The sequence below is a fragment of the Canis lupus genome, chromosome 3, assembly GCF_011100685.1.
Source record: "Canis lupus familiaris isolate Mischka breed German Shepherd chromosome 3, alternate assembly UU_Cfam_GSD_1.0, whole genome shotgun sequence".
NCBI lineage: Eukaryota > Metazoa > Chordata > Mammalia > Carnivora > Canidae > Canis > Canis lupus.
In genome coordinates, this window is record NC_049224.1 from 22,443,759 (window position 1) to 22,470,635 (window position 26,877).

At 32.7% G+C, this 26,877-nt stretch overlaps 1 long non-coding RNA gene across 2 annotated transcripts in view; it reads left to right on the forward strand.

Annotated features, from left to right (window-relative positions):
• The first annotated feature begins 397 nt into the window (after positions 1-397).
• LOC111095151 overlaps positions 398-26,877 on the forward strand; it is an 84,040-nt gene continuing 57,560 nt past the window's right edge. Inside the window, exons 1-2 of one of the 2 annotated variants that reach the window (XR_005356778.1) lie at positions 398-584; positions 2,456-2,588. This is a non-coding gene — a long non-coding RNA (uncharacterized LOC111095151). Of the gene's footprint in view, positions 585-2,451; positions 2,589-26,877 lie in introns of both variants that reach the window. The other variant, XR_005356777.1, reaches the window with a different exon arrangement.

Sequence of the window (26,877 nt, forward strand, 5' to 3'; positions counted from 1 at the left end):
GGCAGAGACACGGGCAGAGAGAGAAGCAGGCTCCCCATGGGGAGCCCGATGTGGGACTTGATCCAGGAACTCCGGGATCACTCCCTGAGCCAAAGGCAGATGCTCAATCACTGAGCCACCCAGGCGTCCTGAGTCAGTAACTTTATTATTTTACCCAAACAGCTCTTGGCTAGGTCAACAGTGACCTTCATACTGATAAATCATATGGTTCATTCTTGGCCAATCAGCTTTTGGCCCTCCTTTGAAACTTGTTTTCCTGTGTTTCTCTCTCTCTCTCTCTCTCTTTTTTTTTTTTTTACCCCTTCTCAAGTTTTTGTGCATACATTGTCTTCACTCCCTTTTGTAATATTAATAGTTTCTTTGATGGGTATATTCAACTGCCAAAGCTGGAAGTATTAATTGATCATATTCTATTATATAGTTTGTTCATATTATCTGTGGCTCCAGGATAACAGAAGCTAATTCAAAGTAGTGGCTGTATTTTTTTCATCTTTTTGTCACCAAGCCCTTGCACTGAGGACTGAGTGCATGATATCTCTCAGTGCTTCTCAGATGAATGTAAAGAAAGTAACCTTAAGCTGAAGGTAAGTTATTCTCCTTCTAATCCTACTTTGAAATACCTACCAAAGTGCCTGATCAGTAACAAGTGACTTTTTCTGATTCTCATATGAGAGAAATAATCTTTTTTTTTGAGAGAGAGAGAGAAATAATCTTAATGCAATTGATTATAATGGCATAGTAATACCAGGTACTTTAAATTTCAATTTTCTAATATGTAATGCCATAAAATGTAAGTAACTTTTAACTAAATATATAGAATGTAGCTCATCTATCCAAGTTCACTCCTCTCTTACCTGGAGGGTAACTGTTTTGAGAATCTTGTCTTTGCACAGAGGACAGAAATATTTTACCACCTATAAAATACATAATCACTGAAAGTTAATCATGCTTGCTTATTGGTAATATAATGTTGGCACTTTGTTAAGTGCAGTTCACTAAATAATAGATAGTTCTTTGTTCAGGGCAGGTATCCCTCTTGTTCCCATGCATTCTCCACACTCCATAAAATATTTTTTTTTATGACTCCAGTGTTCACTAAGCAAAAATTTCATAAATATTGTCATTGACCTTCAAATGTCAGAATCAAGTTACAATATCCCAAATATTTTACAATCAAGTAAACTACCATATAATATCTGAAGAAAAATTGAGACTCTATGACTTCATATCAAAAGAAAGGAAAAAAACAAGAAGGGATTTCTGAATAAGCATTGGGATCATTTTTGAAATAATGGAGAAATGGGTAGAGAAGTACTTGAAAAAAGGTTAAAGTAGAAATCAAATCAACTCATTATATCTATTTATATTAGGAATGTACAATTATTTTCTCCTTTTAGTCAATTTAACATAAAGTGCCTGAATGTTGTACTTAACATACCCTATAGAGACATATCTATTTATAAATAAATGGTTTAGTGTGATACATGTAATGCATCTATAAAACATATATGCCATTCTTGTTTAAATAATAATTTCAGATTATCAGGTGCCTGAGTGGCTCAGTCAGTTAAGCATCTGCCTTTGGCTCAGGGCATTATCCTGGGGTCTGGGGATGGAGTCCCACACTGGGTTCCCCACAGGGAGCCCGCTTCTCCCTCTGCCTATGTCTCTGCTTCTCTCTGTGTGTCTCTCATGAATAAATAAATAAAATATTTCAAAATGAATGAGTGAATCAATCAATCCCAGGTCTCCCCACAATCTGGTATCTACAATTAAAAAAAAAAATTCAGATTATCTGAACATAAACATACTGCTTCTAAATCATTTGGATAATCAGTCTATCAATCTATTATTCAGACATTTTTAATGGTTTTTGTACTTTTGTAAAGTACAGGACAGGCATTTTGTAGAATTTTCTTCAATTTGGATTTGCCTAATATTTCCTCATTGTTATACTGGAATTATGGATTTTTGGAGGAAGAGTACTGCATATGCAAAATACTTTTTTCATTGTTCTTAGTAAGGGATACATGCTATCAACACAACTTATTGATTATTTTAACCTTAATCATTTGGTTAAGGTAGTGACTGTAAAATTACCCTCTGTAAAGTTACTATAGGTAGAGAGAACAAAATAATTCAACAGTCTCAAGATAGGGGTATGACATATGTATAAAAGAAAATGCAGGAAAACTGGTGTGGCTGGAAAGGAGTGAGGAAAATTTTTAAAAAAATAATAAATTGTTAAAATACATGTGATGAAACTATAGTTGCAAGTAGGCATTGTATAAGAAAAGTAAGGGTCTTTAGCTTTTACTTTGTGTTTAATGTGGAACCATTGCTATGCTTTCCAAAGATTACTTTGGCTGCAGTTGAGATGAACATGGTTTGAATTAGAGTAACTAGTAGTGGTGGTGTGATAATCAATTAAATTCTTATTATATTTTGAAGATAGATTCAACAGTATAATGGATTGGATATGCAGTGTGAGAAAAAATTGAAAGATGTGGAGCACTCATAGATCTCCTTGGTCTGAGCAATAGTAAGAATGGAGACTTAGAAGAACATGGGATGAACAGATATAAAAGGTAAGTCAGTCATTTGGTTTTGGCTATGTTTAAACTCAATTGTCAATTAGATACACAACTGGAAATCTTGTGTAGCTAGTTTACAGAAGTCAAGCCCAAAGATATAAATTCATAAATTATTAGTATTTAGATGGATATAATAAGCATTACTAATATTCACCAATATTTCCAGTTATCCTCCTCTCCCCAAATACAAAGGATAAAAATACCTCTGTTGACTTTGTTTAGGTATGTCCACATGATGTCTGTTAGCCAACAAAATGTGAAGAGAAAAAGTGTCTGTCATATTGATTGGAAACATTCAAGGGTCAGCAATGATTCTCCAAGTTATCTTCCCATGTTCACGCATACCTTAGAACTTCATTCTGAGATGTTGGCTCCTCATAATGGTGAATCCAGACCAGCCTGTCTGAGTATCTATTGTGAGCACAGTCTATCAACCTACATTGCACATGTTAGATGAGAAAGAAAAATAAACATTTGTTGTATTAGACCATTTAAATTGGGACTTAATACACCTGATTAACTAATATAGGTGATATTTAAAGACATTGATTTAAATTTAATGGGGTCACCTGGGGATGAAGTAAAGATAAAAAGAGAAGAGTTTCAAGTACTGAATTCTAAGATGCTCCAATGTTAGGAAGATAAAATAATAAAAATAAATTGAGGTGGAACAACCTAGTTGAGTAAATGTACCTACAAAATCAGTATGTTAACAATATGTTGTAGGATTTTCCTTGAAAATTGTGATTTAATAAAATTCGATGACTCTTTATAAAATTTTAGCAATTGTTACTGAAATCTTACTCTTTCCCAAACTTTCTGGCAAAAATATTGAAAAGGAGTCACTGAGTTTAACAAAAGATCGTTACCAAAAGTAAGCAATCTTTGTGTTCACCATATGTAACACAGATTCATAATGTTAATTTTTAACAACTCTAAAATTGCAGTACTATTTTTTCCTAGAAATTTGATGTTGAGGAAACAGTTGACAAAAGATAAGGCAGTAGAATAATATGAAAATAGGCAGCATAACTTACAGTTTAAAAGTTATGAGTGTCAGAGTCAACCTACATGGATTCATATTCCAGCTCTGCCAGTATTATCTGTGTGGTTTGGGCAAGTTTATTAACACTTCCGTGTCTCATTTTCTTCATGTGAAATGGAAGGAAATGATGGCATCAATCTTATATGGTTGTTTTGAAGTTTAAAAAAATTATATAGGTAAAGGCTTAGGAAAAAGTCTCAGTAAGTACAATTTCGTTTTAGCTATTACTCTTATGGTTTTAGACATTGGTACGAATTATTCATTTAAAATTTTAACCAAATCCATTTTACTTGTACCCTCATGCCTATACCCATATAGACATTTGTGGCTTAAGAAAGTCACAGATCTTTGCTGACTGGTCTCATTTTAAATCCATGATTATAAACCCTCAATGAGACCTCGATGGTGCTCAGAAATTACACTTTATTTTTTAAACTATTCACTTTTCTATGCTTCTTGATGAGTTTATCACCACTTCACTTTGTTCTTCAAACTTTCAATGTCTCTTATACAATCTCCACCCCCCCCCAGCTGCTCATCACATTCTATTTATCTGAGAAAATATAAACAGTCAAATGAGATCTCACCCATTGTCACCAGAAGAACTACAAAACTACTTTCATCTGGGACCATAAGCTATGCTTTCCTTTTGTTCTTATGAATAAACTGATAATGCGTCTAGCCAAGGCCAACTCCTCATTTCATGCGGCAAAACCCATTATCTGTCACCTACTCAAGGAGACAGTTCCAATAATCATTTTAACCAAATTTTACTAAATTTTGTTTTGTCCATCATTTAATTTCATCTCATCTTTACATCTCATTTTACATCTGTATCTATATGTCTATCTATCTATCTATCTATCTATCTACCTATCTATCATCTATCTATCCATAGTGATAGACAAGAGTCAGTTTGGTGGACTGTTGGAGGAAGAGCATGAATGGAGTGAGTTTAAGAGCTAATTAGAAGAATTAAGGAAAAGCAACTCATCTAAGGAACAGGGCTGCAATATGAAGAAAGTTAGTTTGGTAGTTGGAGAATAAAGTGTGATTTGAAAAGACTACCTGTTATCATAGACGATAATATATATTGTCTCAAGGCTTGGCATATGCATTAGGCATTCACTGTCCATTACAGTTATGATACAAACAGTTATATATAGCCCATAACAGTTACATGTTGTAAAATAGCAAAACTTTCTTATTTAAGTAAAATCTTCCTGCTTAGCCATTTTTGTTTTTATATGATGCCTCTATATCCAACTGTCCTAATGATTAAAACAATGAAAACATATGACTTTAATCTTGAATTTTTGTCTTTTGGTTTCCCTTATGAAAATGCCATGAGTTACATTCAGTGATATGAATTGACTTGTCTAAAATCATAGGATTGATTAGAAACATCAGTTGATGTGCTTATTCTCCTTGTAAGTAAAGTGTAGTTTAGACACTTGAAGGTAAAATAAAAGAGTCGACAGATCTCTGATGAGATTGAAGTTAAAGTAGATTGTAGATATTAGGAAATGGAGTTTAATACTTGTACACCTTTGAATGTGGTGATCTGAGGATCAATTAATACAGCCTACTTTTTTTGGAAAATTAAGAGACTAAAAGAAGTTAGACTTTGGTAAAAGTAAACAAAAAATGTAGCTAAAGAGAAAATGACCTGGACACATAGAGGAACAGAAAACTTTTGCAGGTGAAATAATCATTTTTTATACAGATTAAGTATTTTTGTGGAATGTGCTGAGCAAATTCTTGTCTCAGTGACATTATTTTTATAGTGTTCTTCTAAGGAAGGCTTTCTACTTTGTATAACACTCTTTTATATATTCCTTTAATATCTCATTCCTTGACATCACTCAGTCTTTGCTCAAAAATGAGCCCTCTGACCAGCCTATGTTCAAAACTAAAATTCTTCTGCCCCTCATCCAAGCCCAATTATTCTATATTCTATGATATATTTTCAAATCTTCCTAGCATAAAGCATTTTACACCTCATGAGCACACACACACACACACACACATAAAGTATGTCTAAATGTATGCACATATACATATTTAAATATGTTTATAAGTATACAATTATGTAATATATAAGGACATAATTATATATTATATATATAAAATTGGTATACATAGACAACTATACAATATAAAAATGCTAATGTGTGTTAGGAACCTGTGGTCTAATATTCCAGATTTCCAATTTTTACTGTAATCTTATAATTGCACTAAGTTACATCTTTCTTCAGTTACAATAAGATGTTTATTTTATGAATTTGCCTTGTATTTTGCTTAATGAAAGAAAAAATTGCTTTTTTCCAATATTAAATATGTTTAGACTACTTAGAAGTTTAAACAAGTAATAATAGCACATTTCTCTTTTGATTTTCTTTCTGATCCTGTTGACTCCCTAAGGTGGGATATGTTAAAATAATACTTTCTAAAGGTGTTTATCAATACAATGAGTTTGGACATAAGCCTTAGATTCCTAAAATTTCAAATACTTTGGAATATTAGGTAAATTATATGACCAAGGTCCTTGGCAGTGGCTAGAACAGGTATTTTCTAAACTGAATCCTTAGCTAGGCAAAAAACTAATTACACTACAATTTATTTAAAATTGCATAATGTGATTGCTGTTCAGGGGAGTATATAGACTGTGTTGATGACAAGCACTGGCTTCAAAATATATAAGTAATTCCCGTTCTATATAAACTACTAATTTATTCAGAAAATAAAAACACCATACAAATTATTATTTCATAAAGAGTCTGTATTTCCTCAAATGTGATATGATCATGTCAAAGTAATTATGTTAGTATAATTACTTTTTTCAATTTCCCAATTTTTACCATAATTATATTTGAGTGGTTTTTAAAGAAATGCATGATTCCATTATAATGAATGCTTAATGGAATCTTGAGACTCTATTCTTCACAGTATCTAAATCATATCTGAGAGGAAAGTAAGAATTTATGAAAATAAATTACCACATACCAATATAATTTTATATATTAGAGGTTGTTCTTCTGTCAAGTGAGTGGGAGTCAGGACTCTATCTTCATACCAAGTCTAATTAATTTTTTCCATATGTAATTTCTTTTTTTTTTTTTACCATCAGAGCGGGATATTATTTACATAGGAATTACTAAGGTGTTGACTGTTGTAAGTTAACTAAATCCCATGCCACTACCTCCCTAATATGTGCAGGAGATGAGACTAAGCAGTGATTTTCAGCTATGAAAAGAAAAATTCTCCACTGTTAACTCACATTGAATAGCTGAAACACATGTGAGGAAAAATAATCTGATAGGTTTCCAGCAATAAGTTTTCTAAAAGTGGCACAGACTTAATGCCATGGGAAGAAAACTTTAGTTTAATCAGGGATGGGTTTTGAACATATAAAAGAACTTAGAATAGAGCACAACAATGGCAAGTAATTCACATGCTAATGCAAGACTTTAGAATTATTTGTAGTTTGCCAGAGTGCAAAGTGAGAGGCAGAGAGTGGTATCAGAGGTGAAACTCGAGAATCAACTACCCAGGCACAAAGTTGTCATTGGGTGACACTTCTTGAAGCTTAAAATTCGTCCACAGGTTATAGGGTAGCTATTTATTATTTGCAATTTAATGTAATTTACTGGATTTTAAAGAAAAACAGATATTTAATAAGATAATGTGCTTCTTGGGATGCCTGGGTGGCTCAGTGGTTGAGCATATGCCTTTGGCTAAGGGCATGAACCTGGAGTCCTGGGATGGAGTCCCACATGAGGCTCTTCCCAGGGAGCCTGCATCTCCCTCTACCTCTATCTCTGCCTCTCTCTGTGTGTCTCTCATGAATAAATAAATAGAATCTTAAAAAAATTGGCAGAGGAATGAGGGGCAGCTGGGTGGCTCAGTGGTTGGACGTCTGCCTTTAGCTTAGGGTGTGATCCTGGAGTCCTGGAATTGAGTCCCTGGAGTCCTGATCCCGAGGATCAGGATCCCCATATGGAGCCTGCTTCAGTCTCTGTCTATGTCTCTGCTTTTCTTTGTGTCTCTCATGAATAAATAAATAAAATCTTAAAAAGATAACATGCTTCTTGTAAAAAGTTAAATAATAAAATAATAAAGATGCATATAATAACATATATATCATGTTAAGTAATTACTTATATTTTCAAATTCACACAAGTATAAGAATATAAACTATCTTCATACCTGTTGTTATTACCCATTCAGTGTATACACAATATTTTCCATAGGTTTGTATAAAAACATTTTGTCTATGTGTATATAAAAGAGAGAGAGGAGGGGGGACTGTGTGTGTGCTGCTCTTTAGCATAGTCTTTTGTAAAAGCTTTTGAACAGACAGATTGCATAACCATAATACAGATTTATAATATAAGTCCAACAGTGTATAGAAGGTAGATTTGGTTTTAACAATTATAGGGGAAGATAAACTTTTTTTGAAAATGCAAGTAAGAACCACTGTTTCCAAGTGAGATTGAGCAGCTAATGGAGGACTAGTGTTTAGAGAAAAATAGCTAGAACATTTACATAAAATTCAGGCATTTGAAGCTGGAGAGTTATGTAGGTCATGAGAACTGGAAGGATTAAGACACCAAAGAAAGGAAAAAATCTGAGTTTGTCCGATTTCTGCAGCTCTTTTTACTCCCTGTGAGTTTGTCAGAATGCTAGCAGAAGGCTGGAACCTTGGGACTATAAGAGCTATGAAGAACAATTGTTAAGACTAAAGAAGCCCAGGAGATTCATTGGGATACTTAGGGGCCAAGGCAATGGGCAGGTTTCTCCTCAATAACAATTGCTAGATTCTGTGGTTGATGAAGTAGAAGAGTAAAATTTATGCAATTTTGGCCTATGAAACAGTAATTGTATAAGATTTGAATTTCCACATGAAACAACTAGAAAATTGAATAAAATATATGTAACCATTTCATTTAGATATTTGATACAGCCAATGCAAGATTGATCTTTGAAGGGAGGAACATCAATGAGATGAACCCTTACCATCACTCAGACTTTCTGCTTGAAGATAATTGACTGGCTATAGCAAAGGGAGGAAGACCCAAGAAGAGTCTAATAATTTTGGTGATGTGAGGAGACCTAAACCTAATTTAAGGGAGAGTGTGGTAGCTATAATTTGCTGGACAGAGTACTGAGAAAAAGGAACTATGCAAAAAAGAACTCCAAAAACCTGCTTAAAAGTCCTTTCTGTGTTTGGCTAAACACTAATCTTGGTTACACCAGGTGGAACTTAAAAAGCCAGGCAAAAAACAACTACCATAGAAAGGACAGTTAAGAAGCTGGGAATTTTCTGAGATCTCCCAGGGCTAAAAGTTCAAATTTACTACTCAGATTGGAGAAATATTGTTGCATTAATGGGGCATTTAGATACTCCCAAAGATTCCTATCATTTTAGAGGGGTTAAAATAGCCATAAGGTAGAGACCACTTAAGATTTAAAAAGACTTGAAAATACGCCTCAAAAAGATCAAGTTGGACACCTGGGGGACACAGTTACTTAAGTGCTTGACTTTTGGTCTGTGCTCAGATCCAGATCTCAGGGTTGTGAGATGGAGCCCCACATTGTGCTCTGTACTAGCACAGAATCTGCTTAAGTTTCTCTTTCCTTCTCCCTCTGCCCCTCGCTTCTGTGCACTCTCTCTTTCTCTCTTTCACACACACACACACACACACACACACACACACAAATAAATAAATAAATCTTAAAAAATAACATCAAGGACTCCCAGGTGGCTCAGTGGTTGAGTGTCTCCTCTTGGTCTAGGTCATGATCCTGGAGTCCTGGAATCAAGTCCCGCATCAGGCTCCCAGAAGGGAGCCTGGTTCTCCCTCTGCCTATGTCTCTGCCTCTCTCTCTGTGTCTCTTAGGAATACATTTAATTGAATTTAATAAATTTAATAAAATTAAAAACAAATGAACAAAAAAACAACAGAGACGCCTGGGTAGTTCAGCAGTTGAGCACCTCCCTTAGGCCCAGGATGTCCTGGAGACCCAGGATTGAGTTCTACATCAGGCTCCCTGCATGGAGCCTGCTTCTGCCTCTGCCTGTGTCTCTGCCTCTCTTTCTCTGTATCTCTCATGAATAAATAAATAAAATCTTTAAAAAAATAAAAAAATAAGAAAACAGCAAAAAATGTATGCTATGTAGATAAAATAAGAGCTTTTTGTTATACTTTCTTGAATATATTAACATTTCTTGGTTGATGCCATTCGGGCTAGGTTCTGTAGTAAAAGAGACAAACAAACCTAATGAAGGCTTTTAATTTAAGGTGGTACACCTTAATAATTTGTTCTCTCTTTTTGTACTGCATCCATGGTTTACCCATTTTTCACATCTAAAAACCAACCAATTTTTCAAATCTAAGGAGCGTCAGCCCTCTTTTAAAACCAAAAATCCTTACTTCCCCCTGCACACACAAAATCCACCACAGTTACATCTCTGCACTTTTTTATAAGCTGCTCTGTTATTTTCAAAATTATAAATATCAATTATAGCAGGGGTGGCAACAGCTGGTGATCTTATGGCTATTGTCTCTTTTGCTACTGTTGTGGGTTCTCTGGCCCTATTTTTCTCGTCTCTAATCATGTAGAACTTTTGATGAATAATAATTAACAGATTGATGAAAATATCAAAAGAGGTTAAAGTTAGGGTGGCAGTAGGCAGTGTTTACTCCCACGTAGGCTAATTTTCTCTTGAAATGAAATGCAGCGTGTACAATAAATGCAACTGAAATTATAGTTCTGTTATCTCTCAACTATAGTGTGACAAATTTGATTTTTGAAAGGTTAGAAAAAATGCATTGGTATGATTTGATATTTTAAAAGGTCAAAAATATTACCCTTTTAGTTAGTTTTCATAGCAGCAAATAAATGGTGATTACTTATTACTTAAATTTTGCAAATCTTAGTTTCTTTGTGGAGAAAAAAAGTGGTAGGAATTGATTTTAACAGTATACATATAACATTAAAGTTTTCTCATATTTCCCTTTATAAATGAAATTCAAAATTATGTTGACTATGAATCAAGAAGCTGTGAATAATAAAAGCATACCTACACAGTATGTTTTTAGGACAGTGACCTAATCAATTACCCATTCTATTTTTGCTTGCTTAGATGTTTTGTCTATAATGAAAATCCATTTAGTTTATGATCTTCTCTCAAGGAAATTATATTTTATTTGGGAAGTTAAATTATATATATATTTTCCACCGGGAGACCATAATCCTTGAAGGAAAACAAAATATTGTTTTTAGCAATATTCTGTATTGCTCAAGGAAATCATGTAGAAATGGCCTCAGAATAGAAAATATATTATTTCAAATCCTTTTTAATCTACTTACTAGTTGTTTCATACTGAGCAAATAAAATGGGAGTAATATTCTTAGTTATTACCTTTTTTAAGCTATAACTTATTTTCTTCTTTTTTAATTTATTTTTTATTGGTGTTCAATTTACTAACATACAGAATAACCCCCAGTGCCCATCACCCATTCACTCCCACCCCCCGCCCTCCTCCCCTTCTACCATCCCTAGTTCGTTTCCCAGAGTTAGCAGTCTTTACGTTCTGTCTCCCTTTCTGATATTTCCCACACATTTCTTCTCCCTTCCCTTATATTCCCTTTCACTATTATTTACATTCCCCAAATGAATGAGAACATATAATGTTTGTCCTTCTCCAACTGACTTACTTCACTCAGCATAATACCCTCCAGTTCCATCCACGTTGAAGCAAATGGTGGGTATTTGTCATTTCTAATAGCTGAGTAATATTCCATTGTATACATAAACCACATCTTCTTTATCCATTCATCTTTCAGTGGACACCGAGGCTCCTTCCACAGCTTGGCTATTGTGGCCATTGCTGCTATAAACATTGGGGTGCAGGTGTCCCTGCGTTTCATTGCATCTGTATCTTTGGGGTAAATCCCCAACAGTGCAATTGCTGGGTCGTAGGGCAGGTCTATTTTTAACTCTTTGAGGAAGCTCCACACAGTTTTCCAGAGTGGCTGCACCAGTTCACATTCCCACCAACAGTGTAAGAGGGTTCCCTTTTCTCCGCATCCTCTCCAACATTTGTGGTTTCCTACCTTGTTAATTTTCCCCATTCTCACTGGTGTTAGGTGGTATCTCATTGTGGTTTTGATTTGTATTTCCCTGATGGCAAGTGATGCAGAGCATTTTCTCATGTGCATGTTGGCCATGTCTATGTCTTCCTCTGTGAGATTTCTCTTCATGTCTTTTGCCCATTTCATGATTGGATTGTTTGTTTCTTTGGTGTTGAGTTTAATAAGTTCTTTATAGATCTTGGAAACTAGCCCTTTATCTGATATGTCATTTGCAAATATCTTCTCCCATTCCGTAGGTTGTCTTTAAGTTTTGTTGACTGTATCCTTTGCTGTGCAAAAGCTTCTTATCTTGATGAAGTCCCAATAGTTCATTTTTGCTTTTGTTTCTTTTGCCTTCGTGGATGTATCTTGCAAGAAGTTACTGTGGCTGAGTTCAAAAAGGGTGTTGCCTGTGTTCTTCTCTAGGATTTTGATGGAATCTTGTCTCACATTTAGATCTTTCATCCATTTTGAGTTTATCTTTGTGTATGGTGAAAGAGAGTGGTCTAGTTTCATTCTTCTGCATGTGGATGTCCAATTTTCCAGCACTATTCATTGAAGAGACTGTCTTTCTTCCAATGGATAGTCTTTCCTCCTTTATCGAATATTAGTTGACCATAAAGTTGAGGGTCCACTTCTGGATTCTCTCTTCTGTTCCATTGATCTATGTGTCTGTTTTTGTGCCAGTACCACACTGTCTTGATGACCACAGCTTTGTAGTACAACCCGAAATCTGGCATTGTGATGCCCCCAGCTATGGTTTTCTTTTTTAAAATTCCCCTGGCTATTCGGGGTCTTTTCTGATTCCACACAAATCTTAAAATAATTTGTTCTAACTCTCTGAAGAAAGTCCATGGTATTTTGATAGGGATTGCATTAAACATGTACATTGCCCTGGGTAACATTGACATTTTCACAATATTAATTCTGCCAATCCATGAGCATCTCTTTGTGTCTTCCTCAATTTCTTTCAGAAGTGTTCTATAGTTTTTAGGGTATAGATCCTTTACCTCTTTGGTTAGGTTTATTCCTAGGTATCTTATGCTTTTGGGTGCAATTGTAAATGGGATTGACTCCTTAATTTCTCTTTCTTCAGTCCCATTGTTAGTGTATAGAAATGCCACTGATTTCTGGGCATTGATTTTGTATCCTGCCACGCTACCGAATTGCTGTATGAGTTCTAGCAATCTTGGGGTGGAGGCTTTTGGGTTTTCTACGTAGAGTATCATGTCATCGGCGAAGAGGGAGAGTTTGACTTCTTCTTTGCCAATTTGAATGCCTTTAATGTCTTTTTGTTGTCTGATTGCTGAGGCTAGGACTTCCAGTACTATGTTGAATAGTAGTAGTGAGAGTGGACATCCCTGTCTTGTTCCTGATCTTAGGGGAAAGGCTCCCAGTGCTTCCCCATTGAGAATGATATTTGCTGTGGGCTTTTCATAGATGGCTTTTAAGATGTTGAGGAAAGTTCCCTCTATGCCTACACTCTGAAGAGTTTTGATCAGAAATGGATGCTGTATTTTGTCAAATGCTTTCTTTGCATCTAATGAGAGGATCATATGGTTTTGGTTTTTCTCTTGCTGATATGATGAATCACATTGATTGTTTCTCAACAAGATACTGGCCAATAGGATCCAACAGTACATTAAGAAAGTTATTCACCATGACCAAGTGGGATTTATCCCTGGGACACAAGGCTGGTTCAACACCCGTAAAACAATCAATGTGATTCATCTTAGTTATTACTTTAAAAATTAAAAGTAATTAAAAACCTGATTTATAGTGAATACTTTGTAAACATGCATTACACTTTTTGTTGTTATTTTGCAAACCTGGAAATAATTATTTTATAGTTATAATCCAATAAAGTAGACCTTCTATAAACTTTAACAAAGTTCAAAACCTGATATGAAATATAGATAGTTACGTATGTGAATATATAGATAGATAAAAATGAACACTGATATGGCAAGAATACTTATACACAAATATATGCACAGATATATTTCCTATTGAACATAGGAAGCCTGAATGTCTTTATTTAGTGTCAAATAGCACTTGGTTATAAACATATCCCAACTACTACCAGAAGGCAGTTTAGGGGAAAAAAAAAAAGTACTCTGTTCTTTTGTTTAGATAATAAGAGGGTAATATTCATAATCTCTCACAACAATTTGTCTACCAACAACTTTTTCATATTTACAACTATTCCTGTGAGTCTTTTTAAAATTTCTCAGAATTCATTCTAAATTATAGCTTTAATGCAACTTTTAGCTGCCATATAAACTCTTCCTACTGCCTGGATATCAAAAATGTGCAAGTAACTGACAAAGAATGGTAGAATTTTTTGAGTGACTAGGAGGGAGGAGACAATAAATGAGTGAAGTCAGAAGTCTTCCGTAGAAGGAAATCAAAAATGTGCAAGTAACTGACAAAGAAATGGTAGAATTTTTTGAGTGACTAGGAGGGAGGAGACAATAAATGAGTGAAGTCAGAAGTCTTCTGTAGAAGGAAGGAGAATGAAAAGTACTGGGAAAAATGATATTTTATCATATGTATATATTTAAAGATTAATTACCAGAAACAAAGACTCTTTCCAGGAAAACCATATATTTGTAAATATTTAATAAATGCATTTTTAAGACCACTTCAGCTATAGAAAATTGGTCCATTAACTGGAAGCCTTTGCCAGATTTCCAGCTTCCAATTTCTCATGACGTAGGTATAAAATTATACTATTATTATAATACTGTGATTAAGCGCTTTGTTTCTATTTCCTCTATCGTTGATGTATCTTTCATTGTGTGCTTTATATACTTTATTTCCTGAAGTAAAAGAGAAGGATAAAAGTAAAAGAAAAATATATGTACTTTCCTATCAAAATATTTTCAACTTTTCCCACTATGTTGCCATTTACTCTATTCTGCCCTTCAAGATGCCTTTGTTTCTGGCATTCTAAATAAAAAAAATCAGTGGTTATTTTTATTCTAATAATATAATATGAATCCCATATAGTTAAATGATTAATCCTAATTAAACAGTCTGAGACATGATGTTAAATATAAAATGAGTGGTAAAAATCACTTTATAGAAGTTCAAAGAGGAATGTGATCTCTGTTTCTCTCTATAATGTCAACTTTTATTTCTAAATAGCAAAACAAAGGAAATAATTTAGCTTAAAATTAACTCTAAAAAATATCAGAGTTTGATCCTTTCCTCTGTGATAGTTTAGGATGGAGATTCATTTCACCCTAAGTTATTAATTTGAACTGCACACTTTCAAAGAAAGATTTGTACTTTTGTGGCATAGATTTTTACTGCTGAGATGAAATTAAGAAAAACACTCTCCTGTGCAATTCTACATAGGGTATATCATTTGAATGTCACTGAAATAGGCATAAGACATTTGTTTATACCTTTACAGATTTTGCTAATAGATTCCAATACCCTTCACCCCCGTCATAGCCAACCACTTCTCAAGAGATCTTATTTCAACTACCTTAATGTATTGCTATTGATGTATATTTTCTTTGAAATTTTCTTGAAATTGCAGTGAACATAGGCAACATTGAAATATAGAACATCTTGCCTCAGGTTGAACTTTAGCTGAAAGTTTAAAAAAAAAGGCCGATAACTGAGATTACTTCACTGAGTTGTGTGTAATGATATCATGCTGAAAACAATTTATTTGGACATCTCTATAAATTCATCATTGTTTATCAATTTATTAGCAGATGTTGTAGATAGAGTGATATAGCTGATCACGGAATTTTTTAAAAGGGAAAATTATACATTCTGACATAAAAATTTATCCAATATTTTTTGTTAAATTAGAAAAACAAGGACCTTCATACTGTTTATGATTCTATATTTATATGTAAAACTAGCATTTTCATATATATATAAAGAGGTATAGATACACTCAAATGCAGAAATATGAGGTATCATTTAGGAAAGGAAAGAATACTTAAGTAGATATACATCTGAAGGGATTAAATGGAGAGGCATAAGATTTTATAATTCATTTTATATATTTCTCTAACCTTTCATTTTTCTTAGTCCACACAGAAATACCAATACTATTATTTTTAGAAACAAGAAAAGTTTGTCCAGGCCATAGAAAAAGGCCATTTTTAAAATTCCTTTTTAACATAATAGTCCACTTTCAAGAAAAAAAAAAAAAAGATTGCATTTATTTCGGCAGAAATCTTAGCATCTTTGATACCTTGACCTTGACTTTCATAGAAATTATTATTTCCTGAAACAGACATTAATTATATCATAAGCCCAAATGAAAAAAGAAATGTTCAAATTTATATAAAATTGATTATATGAATGTGTAGCTTTTCTTTAATGTTGGTACTTTAGAAAAAGTCTTTCTATGCCCTTTAAATAAACTCCTCCCATTTTACTGCTCACAGCCAGAACAAAAACTTCTAGGGGTATATTAATTAATATTTTGAAAGTATTTTAAATTTTTTAATTAAAGCTTGTGTGTATTTTTATATAGTAAAATATTTTCCAAGATGTTTACAGATGGATTATTTATATAGGTCTTGTATGTACAATGAGTGCAAATTAGAAAATAATTATTAAATTTACCATTTATAAGGTAGTTTCCAGGCCACTTTTAGAACAATTTTAAATACAGCCTAGTTAAAATTAGTGAGATAATTCTAACTCTGCATTTTGTTCCAATGATTTTGTCTCCATTCTTTATATTAAATGACAACTAGTAGGTTCTCAGCATGAACACATGTTATGTGATATACTGAAAATATCCCAAATTGTGGAACTATGAAAGCTGATGCTGGTTTTGTATTTTCCATTTACTTATTTCTTGCCTATGGCAATCAGTTTCAGTTTTCTGGGATTAAGATCCTTGAGAATGGAGTTTAAGACTACATTATCCTAAGTGTTCTATGATTCCTAAGGAAATTAAACAAAATATTAAAATTCTACTTGAGCGAATTTCTTAACCAAATATACATGAACAAAAGGTTCTCTACACTATTTTACAAGTAGTTTTAAAAAGTGACTTTTCAACAACTTCATTAGCAGTATACTTTGTATAATCTTGAACACTGATGAGAATTGCTTGATTATAATTTAAACTAAATTTTCCCCACAGTAAAGGCCAACTTGTAAACGAGAAAGAAAATAAAGAAATCACACATAGAAAGAACAAGAGGATTAAAATATGGAAGGGGTAGAAGACATTTGTAGAGAAATTAATGTCACTCTCAGCCCAACAATTGTACAGCTAATTTTTTTGAAGATTTTTATTTATTTATTTATTCAGTGAGAGAGAGAGAGAGAGAGAGAGAGAGAGAGAGAGAGCAAATACACAGGCAGAGAGAGAAGCAGGCTCCATGCAGGGAACCTGATGTGGGACTCCATCCCGGGTCTCCAGGATCAGGCCCTGGGCTGCAGGTGGCGTTAAACCGCTGCGCCACCGGGGCCGCCCTGTACAGCTAAATTAATTAAAATTTTGACTTTAATGATTCACTATAGAAAATCTGTTATTTTCCTGAACCATTCTTCTCGTTAGTTGTTCTATGAAAGTTGAACATGTTTTAATATCACTTCCAAAATTGTTATTAAGATGCCCTGGAATATATTTTTAAATTGGTATTTGAGGAAATAGTAATTAACTTTAGCAAGAATAATTCTGCTTTTCACTACATTTTTATCTATGGGACTCCCAGTGCTATTTCTGTCACTATCTCTATTTAGTACTCACTATGAGTTAGGGACAAACGGGGCTAGGCAGGACTAGGTAAGGGTCCATGGAAGCAGGCTCACAAAATCCAAAAATGCTGTGGTATAAGGAAACCAGACAGACCACCCTGTCCTAAGATGTGGGCAGGGAGGGTGTCTTCTTATAACAGCTACTTGTAACCAACAAAAAGTTATCAGACTCTAATTAGATTAGGCTCTCAATAAAAAGCCAACCACCCTACAAGCCCTCAGTGGCAACCCTATCGGGACCCCTCTCACTCCTGAGAGCTTTCTCTGTATCTTTGCTTAATGAACTTCTATTCCTTTACTCACTCTTCTGTGTCTGCGAGATTCATTCTTCGACTCCATGAGACATGAACCAAGCTCTCCTGTATCAACTAGATGTCATTTTGCTAAGATAATTATAATGTGGGTATTGTCTCCCAAATTAATTTTTAACAATATGATATCTCATTCTAAACATTGTCCTTACATAATTAGGAAAATAATAAATCTTAATGAATATAACTGGAAGAGATCTAAAAGATATTCCAGTGTAAAATATAGTGATTATTTTGTTATATCCTATTATATTATGTACTTTTACACGTATATACATATAGGTATACACACATGTGCATATATACATGCTATTATATACTCTTCTAAGATGTTATAAAATAAATGTACTCATTAGTACCAAAATGAAAAAAAAATAATGGAACAATAATAGTGTATATCCAAAAACATATACCAATAAAAGATTCTCATATTTAACCTGAGGGAATAGGGGAGTGGAAAGAGGGAGCAAAGCTGTCTCTATATTTTTGTAGAAAAATTCCTTGAAGCTTTAGAGAATATTTTATTCTTTGAAGATCATGGGGCTAACACTAGAACCCTTAATTTAATACCCTATAATTTTGGTTGCACCTTGAGAAACATGAAATATGTTCTTATATAAGTTCATTTATATATATTTGTATAAAACCAGTGTTCTAATACTTAGGCCACCTAAGACATTTTCTGTCACTAAATTCTGAGCCACAAGATCTCTCTCATATGAACTGGCAATGACATAAACCACATCAACAAGGTAGAAGATAAGAAGGAAAAGAAAAGAGGTGTTCAAATAAAAGGCTTTTTGATGAAGATAATTTTTACAATCTTAAAAATAATCCAGCAAATAAAAATTAAAGCTATAGGGAAATTTCTTAAGTGTATATACTTTCTTATTATTTTCTGCCTTTCAGGGTAAAGACATTGGTTTTCTTAGAAAAACCAAGACAACCACAAACAAAACCAAGCAACCACCCAAACAAACAGATCTCTGTGCTTTGAACTGTAAAGATGTTTCACTACAAATTAGCCACCATAATATTCTGAGAACTTTCTAATAAGTAACATTACTGATAAAGAGAGAAATTATGGTGATGAATTAATATCACTCTGAAAAACATAATTGTTTATATTGCCAAATGGTAAGGAACATTTATTTGACTTCAACCTGGCTAGAATAAATAATAAACTAAATCTATTGAATCTTTTTAACTTCGTTTTTTTATTGATAGCTGATAAAAAGTCACGTTACCACAAATTTTTTACTACAAAAAAAACTAATCAATAAATTATTAACCAACTCTTTTGATATATATATTCGTTCTTTACATGATAATATAAAATTCTTAGTTTCATAATTAACTCTATTAAGCTGCTATTAGCTCTCTTATTCCTTAAAAAGTCATAGAATTTCCACCTCAGCCTCATGGTCGCAATGTCATTTGAATAGGACATGATAAAAGTAATTATTCCAAAATCTAAATACCTGCCAAATACATATATGTATATGTAAAAAATGCATATTTTTTTCTATTATTTGTTGTTTGGGGAGTTTTGCCCAAGGGAATTATATGAAATTGAAATAAAAAGTTGAAATAAAATTTTCATAAAATATTGAAGTTTTCATAATATGTGGAAGACGAATAATATAACTGGAATACATAATAATTAATTGCAAATCTATTAGAATTAGATAACAGCCACATTGAAAGGTCAATTTGCAAAGGTAGATTTAAATGGGACAATACCCAAATTAAATCATAGTTGAGAAAAATTGCTGTAGTGTGTTTTTTAAATGTAAGGGACTCACCCTAAGACAACAGAAATGGGCATGAGGTGTTTTTGACTATTGCAGTGGTTGGGGAAAAGAAACTTTCTTGGCATTTACTGGGTATGTCCAAGATGGTTAATTTCTTACAATGTATAAGAGAGTCTGGGAGAATGAAAAATTGTCCTGTTTAAATTGCCAGTAATGCTCTCTTGAAAAATATGTAACAGCAACAATAGCAATGACAAAATAAAAACACCTATAAATAACTTTAAGGTGAAAGCTGGGACCAGTGCAAATCCTGAAAGTTTATTTAAATGCATGGAAAAGAATAGTAAATATGTGAGTTAGATAATTTAATATTTTAAATAATATCAACTCCTCTTAATTTAAATATATACAAATTCAGTTACTTTGGAAATCAGATTTTATGAAAATTGAAAATACTTTCCTAAACTTATCTGGTAAAATTAATAAATATTTGGCTTACAGTAATATAACATTAATAAAAGCAAATTATCAACTTTTAACTGTCAAAATATAACTATTTTAAATATAGCACCAGTGTAACAACGGCATGAATAAATATCACATTTCTTTTTTTATAAAAATTTTATTTCATTGGTAGAGAGAGAGCAAAAGAGTGAGAGAAGGAAAAGAGCAGGGGAGGGGCAGAAGGAGAAGGGAAAGCAGACTCCCCACTGGGCAGGAAATGTGAGATATGGGGCTCTACCTGGGACTCCTGGATCATAACCAGAGATGAAGCCTGATGCTTAACTGACTAAGCCACCTACGTGCCCAATGTCACATTTCTTACACCAGATGTTATACTAATGGCCTTCAAAATTATACTCTTTATTATAACACTTCCTATATATTGTAATAGTCTACTTTCTCTTTTATATTTTAGGCCACAATAAAAGATAAAATAATTTATTTACCGTTTAGATTTAAAACACATGTTAAAAATAATTCTAAAAATAACTGGGAAAATGATTGAATAGGATCATAGACTACTTGATAAACGTTACAGTGGCCATAGTTTTCCCACCCACATTTTCACATTTGTCAAATAAGCCTAAACTCAAGCTTTCCAACGTGGCCTAGAGATATATTGATAAAAGTGATTTTAGAAAAGGAATAATTTTTATAAATTATATGAAGAAAAATGAGTAACTTATTGGGAGAAAAAAATGATTACATTCTTCCATCAAAATCAAATGTATTCTATATGAGTAAATAAAAATCTAAAAATAATTTAATGAATAAATATCTAGAAGAAAATATTAGTTGAATCATGCATTACTGGGAAAATAAAATTCTTAAATTAAATTAAAGCCTATATTTAAGATCAAAATGTTTTAGGAGTGCCTGGGTGGCTCAGTAGTTGAGCATCTGCCTTTGGCTCAGGTCATGATCCTGGATTCTGGGATCCAGTCCCACATTAAGCTCCCATGGGGAGCCTGCTTATCCCTCTGCCTATGTCTCTTCATCTCTCTGTGTCTGTCATGAAGAAATAAATATTTTTTTAAAATCAAAATATTTCACAATTATAAAAGTTAATCTACAAGTAGATAAATCTCAAAGAAATAAACAATTAAGTGGAAGATTTTCATAGGAAATATCACAGAAAAATCACAATACAAATGTATGAAAAATACCAATGCTAAAATATAATAATTAGCCAAATATTAAAAATGGAAATGTTACAAAATAAAAATACTAACCAATTTTAATAACATGCAGTAAATTTTCTGCTTCACTAATCATACATGAACTATAATAAAGACAACCATAGGCTTTCTCATGCTTATGAAGATAACATCATTTTTCTCACTTTTTTCTTACTTTCATACTCTGCTAACAATAGTGTCATTTTTGCAGATTGCTGAAAGCAGTATGGATAAAATATTTTAAATATTTATTTTTTCACACTCCATAATTCTAGTTTTAGGATGAAAATTGAAAAAAATCCACAATATTACTGCAAAGTTATTTGTATTAGAATAATTGAAAACAATATTAACACTAGAACTAGCAAAACTAGCTAGATTGATGAAACCATTATACAACTGAAATGCTGCTGGTATTACAGTGATACCTTGCTAACAAGAAAAGAAAAAGGAATAAGAAATATATACAGCCACATAGTCAAAGATTCCTTTTCTTTATATGACTAGTAAAAATCTTAGTTCTTCGCTCTTTTTTATCCATGAAATAAAAGAATTTATAATTATATATATATATGCCTGCTCTTTATGTTGTCCAAGAGAGAGGCAATGCCTTACAAATCCATGCATTAAAACAAAGTAAAACAAACCAAACCAAACCAAGCCAAACAAAAAACAAAAACTGGAAGGTGATATACAAAACTAGTAGAAAATATTTCTAAGACAGTTGGACAATAGATGGAGGTTTCCGTTTTTCCTTTAAAAATTATTTGAGTATAGTTGGCAAACAATCTTACATTAATTTCAGGTATACAACATAGTGATTCCTTACAAATTCTTTAGAGTATAAAAGCATTATTTTTGTGCCATAGTTTTTCCTTGGAAAACATTAACATGGACATTTTTTATGAAGTAAATGGACATAATGTCCTCATCTTTTCTATACTGTCTATCAAATTTCCACTATAAATTCACTATTGATTCACTATGAACGAATCAATACAATCATGGTATACATCTAGAATGATGAGATTTTATTTTCAACACTTTTTTTTCAAAATTAATTGTTTCTATTTACTTTTCAAGTATATACTAATATGGTCTTATTCTTTTCTTTCCAAAATTCAATATTGCACTTCTCATGAAGGAAAAAAGAAAGTATTGTAAAAGATAATAAGATAATAGGTTGCTAACCTTTCCACCTCACCTCACTCAAAACAGCCTGAAATAGTACTTGAAGAAGTACAGGCGTTTTGATGCCATAGATTAGCCCATCTATTGACTCAACTTAAAGATTTGATTCTGGAGAAGGCTGTAGGAAACCATACAACATTAATGGATTTTAAATGTACGCTCCTAAGGAGGTTAAATAGGAAATAATTTACAGAAAACTAAAAAAGGCATTTTCTTTTTATTCCATAATTATAAAGATCATGAGATCAAATGATATGGCTATTTGTGTTCAAATGTATTTAATTAATACTTCATAAAATGTGATCAATGATACCTGTAAGGTTCACATCCAATTGTTGCTTTCTTTGCATTTTAGGTTATAATATGGTAAACATTTAATTTGGTTTATACTTTCTGAATTAGCACATTGCAACAAACATTACATAGGTTAAAACATAGAAGACTAATATTAAATATGGTTTTGATAATTTATTTATTTATTTATTTATTTATTTATTTATTTATTTATTTATAATACTTTATTCATGAGAGACATACAAAAAAGAGGCAGAGACAGAGGCAGAGGGAGATGCAGGCTTCCTGGGAAGAGCCTGATGTGGGACTCTATCCTGGAACTCTGGGATCAAGCCCTGAGCCAAAGGCAGACACTCAACTGCTGAGCTACACAGGCATCCCAAGTTTTGAACCATTTTGGAAGCACACCAAATTTTCACTTTCACACGCTCTGAATATTGTGTAACATTATTTAGTGTTAAGGTTTTCTGAATTTAAGTTATTAGTTTATATTTTTATTCATTTTTATGTAAGTAAATGTTTTCCAAGAATTAAGAGATCTACTTAAAAGAATATTCCAGCATTAATTTCATATCTGATAAAGTATATTTATTTACACAGTTATTTTATAAATTTTAAATCTAGGATTTTACATATGTTAATATTCCATTAATTCTCTTATGAGATGCAGCAATAAGAGCCTGCTTGAAGGGAAAGTTATACTTATGCAGTCACAGTTCATGATACAGACATAAAAGAAATACATAAATCACAAATTCATAACATTTGAGCAATTGCAGATGGATAAAATTACATAGTAAATGGTGATTTGAAGTGGTGGTTTATTCCATGGTAAATTATTACCCAAATAGGTAAGTGTAAGGAAGAGAATAGGTGAAAAATGGAAAATTAAAGCAAGAGTATGAAATTTAAATAGAATTTAAAATTATCCCAACATATATTGTTTAGAATCAATAGCTTTTAACCTCCTACTTTCATAATGATGATCTCAAACACACCAAGTACCTGTGATTTGTATTATGGAGTCTAACATAAGCTCAAATAACACTAAGTGCTCTTCAAATTATTTTCATGTACCAAACACTTGAGTTACCATCACTGTGCTTTTGTTATAGAAGTGTCATCAATTCACATCTAAAATACCATTTTAGTGGAGAGAGGTAATATCACATAATGATTCATTTCATCTGCTAAATGGTTTCTTCATGGTTCTAACCACTGCTATTCTATTCATCAAATACATATTCTATATTCTTCAGATTTTGAGGTAATCTCTTCACTGTAATTTTTATTATCTATTAGTTCCAGATGGCACATATCAAAACTCTTCCAGTTGATAATAAACTGTGGTCTTATCAACAACTACACATTAATACCCAAGCAGTTTTCATCAACTTATAAAGTCACCACTGAGTGGTTGTTAAATAATGCATCATTTTTCTGGAACACCTTATTTTACTTAAACTAAAGCTTCTACTCCCTGTGAATTCTATGATGGAGTCAAATAAACCTCCAACATAAAGATGTGCCCCACAAAGATGTGTAACCTTTATCTAACAGACTGTTATTTCCTAGAAGAGTTATAAGATTCTCAAAATAATCCACAGGAATTTCTGTTGAGACAATTTGCTATACAATAATATTAGTCGTCATAATAGTAATATTAATTTTTAGATCCATAATTGATATGCAAGCAAATGCTAGGTACTTTGTGAGGTGGGGACTCTATGCCCTTTTTAATGTGAATAAGGGGGCTTAAATTTTTTGTCGTTTATTAAGTCAGTAAGTAGTAGACCAAGAATTTGAGTACCATGTTATGTTGCAGCTCATATTTCTTCAAGCACTTCTCCAAGAAAGTGTTATCATGTCACCTAAGACTTGCTTAAATTAATGATTGTTAAATCATTGTGTTGACTTTAAATTTAACATATTTTGTTCTTCTCTTGCTAATCTTTCCTTTTCTATGAATTTACTCTCCATATCTCTTCACATTTCATCTTCCTAAGATTTTAATAGCATGCCTTACGAAACTTTATATACAGTGTTCCTTACCTATACTGATGTATACAAATTTTTCAAAAACCTAGAACTAAAATATTTTTGGTGCTCATGGAACTCATATGTGACTACTGACTTTGAGAGTTTTTAAGTGCATAATAAGCAGCTATGGAATTTGAAGCTAATGTTTTGGACTTTGAGATTCTTTGAAGAATAAATACCTTTTGCTGTCTAAGGAGGTCACAATCATGATATATTTAAAAAATGCATAGTATAAGCAAAGTCTTTTAAAAAGTATAACATATGCATGAAGTGTAAACTAAATACATGAAATTTTTAAAAGTGGTATTATGATCAGTGTAACCAGTCTAATCTAAATAATGCATTTCATCTTAAATTAACTTAAAATGTTTAATTTTAGGAGGATCTTTTTTTTTTTTTTTAGCACAAAACAATTTGGAAATGATTTTTACCTAGTCAGAAGTATATAAATGATAGTATTAATTATTCTGTTCTGTCTAGGAGTCTCTTTGTTCCAAATACAGAAAACTCAATCCATTGGCTTACATAAAAATACGGTCAATTGGCTTACATAAAAAGTCAAGCAGTAATCATGATTTCAGACACAATACGATGCAGGGTCTAGGCAATGTCATCAGGTGCATTCCCCTTTCATTGGATTGCTTCCACCTTAAGTAACTTCCGGCCACCCAGTGAGAGAAACACTAATCTCAGGTTATAATTTCATTTGACCTGTTGACTTTCATGAGTCACCTGTTCATCCCTATACCAGTATTTGTGACAATGATGGAATAGTTGACTGGCCTAATATACTTGCTATATTCCAGAGCATTGGATGGATTTAGGTTTCTAGAAAGCACATGGAATACAGTATTGTTGCTATAAGGACAGGAAACATGTTTCAATGAAAAAAAAAAAAAAGGTGAAAACAGCACAAATCCACCACATAAAGACTTTTAAATCTCTACTATACAGGTCTTAACTAAGAACTATAAGAACTATATTCTAACTAATTTCTTCCACAGTTCTTTAAAATATTTTTCTACCTTAACAAAAATTTTTGATTATAAAAATGAGTGAGCTATCAATAAGTTTAAATCATTTGTTTTTCTTAAATGATTTAGGGTTGTTTTCATTTATTTTCAATATTATGTAGCACACAAGGAATCATATTAGAAAGCCAAACAAGAAGTTTTAAAGGAAAACATATTTAGATAATATACGAGAACACTAATCAGCTTCTTTTCTTTTCTTTTTTTTTTCTTTTTGCCTGTGGGTCCTGGACACAAATCAGCTTCTTTTCTTTAGATAAAATAAGCAACAGAAATAATTTTCATTGACATAACATTTATTCTTATAAAGTTTTTGTTGATTCTTGGGCAACAAGAAAATGTTTCATACTCAGAGATGAGATGTCTTTTCCTAATTTTGCCTCTTAATTCAGCACCATTGAGAAGAATCTGTTTAACCTTATGTTAATTTAGTACAGCAATTCTTTTTTTATATATTTTATTTATTTATTCATGAGAGACAGAGAGAGAGAGGCAGAGACAGGCAGAAGCAGGCTCCATGCAGGGAGCCTGACGTGGGACTCCATCCGGGGTCTCCAGGATCACACCCTGGGCTGCAGGTGGCGCTAAACCGCTGCGTCACCAGGGCTACCCTAGTGCAGCAATTCTAGTTCATCCATAATCATGAAGTTAGAGAACAGAAGCTTCACCACAGCTTCACTTCCAATAGCTTTAAATGAGGATCCAACGAATGTTCTGTACTAATGGCACTGGTTCTTTGTTTGTCCCCGTAAATAATCATAAAGTGATTCCAGGGTTCAAATATCTCTGTTGTAGCTTCTCTAATCTTTGCGTGTAGATGCTTAGCAAACAATTCTGCCATTTTTATTAGTAATTTTACTCCTGTTTGCTTTTTCTTTGTAACCCTTGAAAGAATCAATCTAATATTTCCCAACTCAGTTTAATAATTTGAATATCTATTTTTGCTTAAATAATATCGCTCATTTTAGCATTAGGGAACCATGAATAAAGTGACTAAAAAGAATAATTATTTGGCTAAAGACAATAACTGTATGCTATTAAAATC